Source organism: Mustela erminea, chromosome 15, assembly GCF_009829155.1.
Source record: "Mustela erminea isolate mMusErm1 chromosome 15, mMusErm1.Pri, whole genome shotgun sequence".
NCBI classification, from domain to species: Eukaryota; Metazoa; Chordata; class Mammalia; order Carnivora; family Mustelidae; genus Mustela; species Mustela erminea.
The window spans coordinates 77482507-77489490 of record NC_045628.1 but is presented as its reverse complement, the minus strand read 5'-3'; the positions used below and the strand labels follow the sequence as shown (position 1 = coordinate 77489490).

The 6984-nt window shown below is 39.0% G+C and overlaps 1 protein-coding gene across 1 annotated transcript in view; it reads left to right on the top strand.

The window, feature by feature from the left end:
- The first annotated feature begins 3907 nt into the window (after positions 1–3907).
- Positions 3908–6984, top strand: part of LOC116574521 (ubiquitin carboxyl-terminal hydrolase 12-like) — a 52521-nt gene continuing 49444 nt past the window's right edge. Inside the window, 2 exon segments of the mRNA XM_032315307.1 lie at positions 3908–3987; positions 6772–6852. The gene's annotated coding sequence lies outside the window, so the exon portion shown is untranslated.

Genomic DNA, 6984 nt, shown 5'->3' with positions numbered 1-6984 from the left:
AAAAAAATTAACTCACAGTGGAAATAGGTTTTATAGTTAGATCTAATATACACATACTTAATTATTGGAATAAACGTTTCACACACCATTGTTCACTCATAAAGAGATATACCATGACCTCTTCTGTTTTACTGAAAAAGCAAATGGTAGAGAAACTGATTTCACTGTCCACTAAATGGGTATTACAATTTGACAGTCATGTTCTACCACTTTTTGCACAGGACTGGGAAGAAAGTAGATACTCAGATACTTGGTGAATTTCACCTTTTATGAAAGACTGTTTTGAGATGATTTTTATGATGCCTGTGGAAAAAAAATTTTTTTAATACAGATTTTGTTGTCGCTGATACAGTTTCAGGGACACAGTATCTTCCAGGAGAACAGATGTGGGCTTTTAGCCTTCCGTTCTTTTCCATTCTCTGGGTTAAAAAATTTGCTTCTTGTATCATCTCTATTTTGGATTCATCCTTTCACTGCTCAAATTCGCTTTGTCTCTTTGTGTTCATATCCTCATATGGGCTCTTCCTGTGCCTTTAGAATTTTTCCTAGTTTTTCCAAGGTCACTTGATTGTCTCCTCTTTGGGAAGCCTTTCCTGCCTGTTTTGGCAGTTCTCCTTTGGGTACTGACCTGGTGTGACCCTCCAGTGTTACACTCGGAATGATAAACACTGGGTTCAAAGATATGATTTGAAACAGAAGAGTGGGAAAAATGGATTTTATCATATTTGTTTTAAGCAGAAAGTTGTCTGGGAACTAATTGTTCACTGCAACTGTTTAGTATAAAAAAAAGAAGTAATCTTGATAAGTATATTTTCTAGGTAGTAGATATTCATCTTTTTACAATTTACTGTTTTTTAATTTCTTGCTCAAATGTAATAATGTGTTGTCTTGTGTCTTTCTCATAATGGCAGAGTGGACGGTGGTCAGAGAGGGTGTGGTTTCCGTGATTGACCATGTAAAAATTATTTAACCAGAAACAGCCTCCCCCCGGGTTCTTTTGTTTTTTCCTTTTTGCAGGTGGTATCTTCAGAATGATAGATCAAAGACAGCCTTATAGAACTTACTCTTCTTTTACTTGGATGGTTATTTTTTGGCATGAAAAAGAAGCATTGCTTAGCTTTCTAAGAATTCATAGTAGGCAGGTCGAAGGAGACACTTACTCCACAACCTGCAAATTCTTGGATTGGATGACTGTTTCTGGGGATGTAATAATATATCCTACCTTTTCTTCAGAACTTGATGTTTGGTCTTAGACTCTCCAAACTTGATGTTTGGTCAATAGACTCTCCAAACTTTTTTCCTTAATGTCTTAATGAGATCAGAAGAACCAATAGATTCACACATTGCTAGACACATGGGGATGGGAGGTACTGTAGATTTTGAGGTCTTACTGATTAGATAACCAAGGTCCAGAGAGAGAAGCATTTTGCCTCAAGTTGTTTTAGCTAGTTAGTGAGAAGGCCGGGACCAGAGAGACCCAAGTCTGTACCTTTCCTAGGTCAGTGCCATAATAGTGTACCATGGTCTTGCTGCAGCAGCTCCCCAACTGATCCAACCCATTCTTCCATGAAATATTTTCTGTAAAACAACATTTCCTGTTTTTAATAAAAATGTTAGTTTGAATTTCTAGCATTATATTGACAGGAATATTGACTAAAAAATACTACCCAGGGAGCCTGGGTGGCTTAGTCAGTTAGGTGTCCCAACTCTTAAGTCTCAGTTAAGGTCTTGATCGCAGGGTCATGAGTTCAAGCCCCACTTCGGGCTCCATTTAAGAAAAAGAAAAAATATTAATTACTATTAACCTGGATTCTTAGGCCTAGCTGTTGAGTTTTTTCTCTTTTCCGACTAATTATCTTATTAAGACTTTCTCTTCTTGGCGGGTAGTACAGGGATTTTCCGTAAAGCTCAGCTCCACGTGTGCATAGCCTCCGTCATTATCAGCGTCCCCCGCCAGACTGGTACTTTTTGACATAACTGATGAACTGCACTGAAACATCGTAATCACCTAAAGTCCAAGTTTATGATACTATTTACTTTTGGTATACAGCCTAAACAAACGTATAATGACCTAGTCATCATTACAGTATTATACAGAATATTGTCAGTGCCCTAAAAATCCTCTGTGCTCTGCCTGTTCATCTGTCCTTCTCCCCAACTTCCAGTTTTTTTTACTGTCTTCTATAGTTACCATTGAGTTTTTAGTTTCAATTATTGTTGCCTTTATATTTAGAAGTTTTTTTTTTAAAGATTTTATTTATTTATTTGACAGAGATCACAAGTTGGCAGAGAGGCAGGCAGAGAGAGGAAGGGAAGCAGGCTCCCTGCTGAGCAGAGAGCCTGATGCGGGGCTCTATCCCAGGACCCTGAGATCATGACCTGAGCCGAAGGCAGAGGCCTTAACCCACTGAGCCACCCAGGTGCCCCTATATTTAGAAGTTTGATTCAGTTCTTTTAAAAAAACCTGCATCAGCTTTGAGTCTCATCTCTGTTCTTATAATCAAGCAATTGTTATTTCTTGGCACATATTAAGCATTTGTTTTGTATCCTGTCTGAAATATTCTGGTATTTAGTATTTTGAGAGTCTAATTTTGCTGTCTGTGTTTCTGCTCGCTTTTATTCATAGCGCTTTATTTTCTTGTTTTGTGTATGTGTGTATGAGTTTTGATTGTGAACTCAAATCTCTTGGAGTTTTATTTGTGGGAATTTTTTGTGGGGTGGATTAACTTCAGCTCCCAGAGTGAACTTGTAATTCTGTTGGTTGCCAGGTGAAGAGGGCACCATCAACTCAGGGTCTCTTTGAATTACATTATCTGCTTGAGTAGTTTGGTTTAAGATCATACAGCTTGTGTGGATTTGGGTTACAGTCTTTCATGAGGGTCAACTTGGGGTTATGAATTTTTGGAAGTTATCTTCCACCCCCAGTGCCAAGCATGTGTCATGCATGTTCCCTTGCTGCCTTTCGTGGTACAGGATTATTTCTTGCTCCCCCTGACATGAAGATCAGCCCTTTTGGAATCTTAGTGTCACACTCAGATCTTTTGTTGGCCTTCCTGTCATCCCAAGTTTTAGGTTTCCCTGCACTCTCTTTCATTCAGCTGTCAGAAAAGAGTATAAAGGTCACTAGTGTTGACACATACCCTCATTGTAAAATCTCTCTTTGGCATTTGGCCTGTCTCCTAGGGTTCTCCCATCATTTTGTTTTTTTGTTTTCTGTGGATTCCTCATTTTCTCACCAGCTCAGCTTACTAATTTTTTAATACTAAAATTCATCCACCTCATTGTTCTCATCAGGAGGGTCATGAATACCTCATTGCTTCTTTATGATGAATTCTGTAGTAATAGGTACTGACTCTAAAGTAATCTTTTGTATAAGTTACAAAAATGGAGACAACAATCAGAAAAGAATGTCTTCTTCTTTCTCTGTGTGTCATGTACTCATACAATAAGAAGAATCCTGATACCTATGAAAGCTTTAGAGCAGAAATTCTAATCTGAGCATGCCAACATTTCTTTCCTTTATTCTGGGGAAGCAACACTGACGCAATAAACCACTGTTAATTGTAATGGGATCATATTTCTCAAGTGTTGTAAGGATGGAGAATTGTTCAGAGCCATTATTAATGAATATTGACTTGTTCTAGGTTCAGTTTAAACCTTGAGGTTGCTGGTTGACCATTATTTGACATGATAGAGTTTGTCAACCTTCAACAACATCCCCAAGGGATGACGTTGAGAACCCTTTTGAAGATACTAAAAATTCTACAGCAAACATTTGGTGGCTCTTTCTCCCCAGCTATACCAAACTCTAGTGTTGAAAACCAGTCATCAGAAACCGAATTACTTCGTCTCCTCTTTGCATTTGTAGTTAGCATTCAGCTAGAGGTAGAAATATGTACTCTGTTTCTGCAGAGAAAATCTTGAGTTCATGCCGAAAGACTATCCTGCACAGACACAGAATCTGCATTATACAGCATCATTATCATGGTAAGGTATATGTTACTATGCTGTCCTTTAATTTAGAACTGTCGTAAAGTAAATTCCATTCTCTCTTTGAACTTTCCATTTGGATCTGCTCCCCCTATTCAATCTGTCGCTCTGATCTTTCTCTTCTGAATTGTATTGTTTGGCATGTATTATTGGTTGGCTTCGCCCTCCATGGAGTTTTGTGTTGGTATAGTAAATGTTCTCAGAAATGTTGGTAAAAGTGATTGGTGATGGTAGAATGTTGAGTTGGAAATTACCTAGTCTTAATTTTCTAAACAGGCTTAGCTGTGAAAACCTTAATTTGGGTAAAGGATTACTTGAGCACCCAACAGATAAACTGGGGGCTGGGGTTTTTGAAAATCAGTGAGGAGATGGACCCTTTTATTTTGCAAATGAAGCTTCATAAATCCAGAAAGGTTCAATGGCTATGGTGTATGGCTGTTTCCATTTTATCACACTTAGCCTCCTCTTCCCAGATCTCTGATTGGATTGTGGTTTTGCTTTATTGTCAGCCTCTGGAGACTACAGTGACTGTACCTCTGAGCCACTTGGTGGAATTGGCCTGAGTGAGGAAATCCATTTTTTTAATAATACCTTATTATTATTATTATTATTAAAGCTATCTCATTTTTCTTCTGACTTGTTTTCTTCTATGTTGCATGGAGCAGATATTTATTAACATTACTGGCTAAGGAGAGTAGCTTTCTGTACCCACCTTGAATTTGAAGGGAAGGCAAAGTAGGGAACCAATATTTATGGGACGCTGCTGGATGCTTTTATAGAGGTTTAAATTCCTTTCCTTGTAGCTATCCTCTGAAGTAGTTGGTGACATTTTCCTTTTGTAGTTAAGGAAACCAAGGTGCAGAGAAGCTAATAACTTGATCTATAGTGAGACTTACTTTGAGGATGCAGGACAGCTGGAGGATTTTCTAAGCAGGCATGAAAATCTGTGATGGAGGGGCGGGAATAAGTGGATCTTCTGGCATGGTTAGAATACACGGTCTACGGTGTGTGATTGGCATTACATTGGAGAGACAATGTTCATGTGTTACTGTGTTCATCCTAAGGGCCAGAAATGCTTTCCTGAGTTACATGTACTGGCATTTTACTGTTCCACATAAAAAGATGTAATAAGGTTGTATTTTCGGTAATAGAACCTTTCTTCTTTTCCCCCCTTCCCCTGCCTTCTCCCCTGCCCTTCTGTTTTGTGGGGAAGGGGTTATACTTATTTGAATAAACTAGTATTAGTTCTTAGAGTAGGTGGTAAACATCTGGGCTGACGGATATTTTTCAACATATTTGAGGAAATTTTATGACCTGATAACTTGTGCTGGCGGGGATGGGGAGAGGGGCTTCCAACATTCGCACCAAGACAGATTTGTTCAGTAGATCTTGTAGCTGCTGAAATATTTGAATTTGATGTTGTTCTGGAACAGTGGATGGCCAGATTAGAAATAAATGGTATCTGTAAACTAGCGATTATATGAAGGTTTTGCAGAAAGCCTAAAATAAGTCCTAAATTAAAAAACAAATAAAAGCACTGTCGTATTTATATACAAGTGCTGGAGGGCAGGAAGATGTTAAAGGAAATGTCTTGTTTTGGTAGAATTTGACCACCAGTCCACCAGGTCTGTTTAATCAGTACTTGCAATCAGGAAGTTGAGGATGTGTCGCCTAACAGAGGTTGGGCTTCCCAAGTCCAGGAGCGGAGTTCAGTCAGGAAACAACAGGGATGGGCTTCTGGGCACAGAGGTAGCGTTAGCCTCGAGTCAGCGCCTCAAAGGAGGCATAGCGTGTATGTTGTCTTGTGTGTGACTTTGCCAAGTGGTGTTCAGGTATTTTGTGAGTCATACCGTATCAGTTTTATGTAGGTGGTGGTATGTTTTCTTGGGAGTTTTCAAGTTACCATATCTAGAGTTGGGTTTTCAGTATTGCTGTCGATTCCCTTCCGGCTATGTTTGGAGTCCGCTCAGTGGCATGTGCCACCACACAGGGACACCCTGCCCCCGACCTCCCCCCGCTTTTTTTCAGGGACCCCAGTGCACAGAGTTGAGTCAGTCATATTCCTGAGACTGTGACACTCAATTGTTGTCTGGGTGCAGGGCCCTTTTTTTGTTGCATTTCATTTTATTTTTTCCCTTTTTAATCCCTCACCCTCAATGCCATGTCCCAGTTCTCTTTCAGCACCTATTCAAGTATGTTTCATGTATGTTCTTCAGCCCATTTGCCATCTGCTATTTTTTATACATGTGTTAGTCTCATTTTTTTCTTTAACGTTATCTTTTTGAGAAATGGTCGTGCTTTTGTATGTAAATCTAGTTCCATGATTCTGACTCTGCTGCGTAGTAGGATGGTTGGCAGTTGCACAGTCATCAGTGCCATTTCACACAACGTTCTTGTCGTTTGGGATCCGTGGGGGGATTTTCAGGTATATCGCTCCAAATAATCGTTAGGTTATTGCATATCTGCATGTTTGGTTTTCAGCTCTCCTGTTAGAGCACATGGTACAGCAGGGTCTTTAATGCATTACCCAGAAAATAGTAACACATTACAAATAGAATTTCTTGATCCGTGCTTTGGTTTCCTGAGGAAGTTCTTGCGAACTAGTTTTTAGTCATATTATTAAAATCCTTTACTCTTCACTATCATCCTTTATTTTCCAGTAATGTTAGGGAGTCAAAGGGAACATAGTTTTTAAAGGACTTCTCTGTAATGCCTGTATAACTGTGAAAACTTAATACTACAGATACTAAGATCTCTGCTTTTGTTTTTGTTTTTTTAAAGGGCGCCAATGCCTCGGCATTAGAGAAAGAGATTGGTCCAGAATAGTTTCCAGTCAATGAGCACTATTTTGGATTAGTCAATGTAAGTACCCGTTGATACTTAGTCTTCACCAGTACCTTTGGAAATAGTTTTTAAAATAATGCATGCATCTCATCATTTATTAAAGGAAAATTGTTTATTTGCCTCACTAGGCTTAAGGCCAAGAAACTTGAT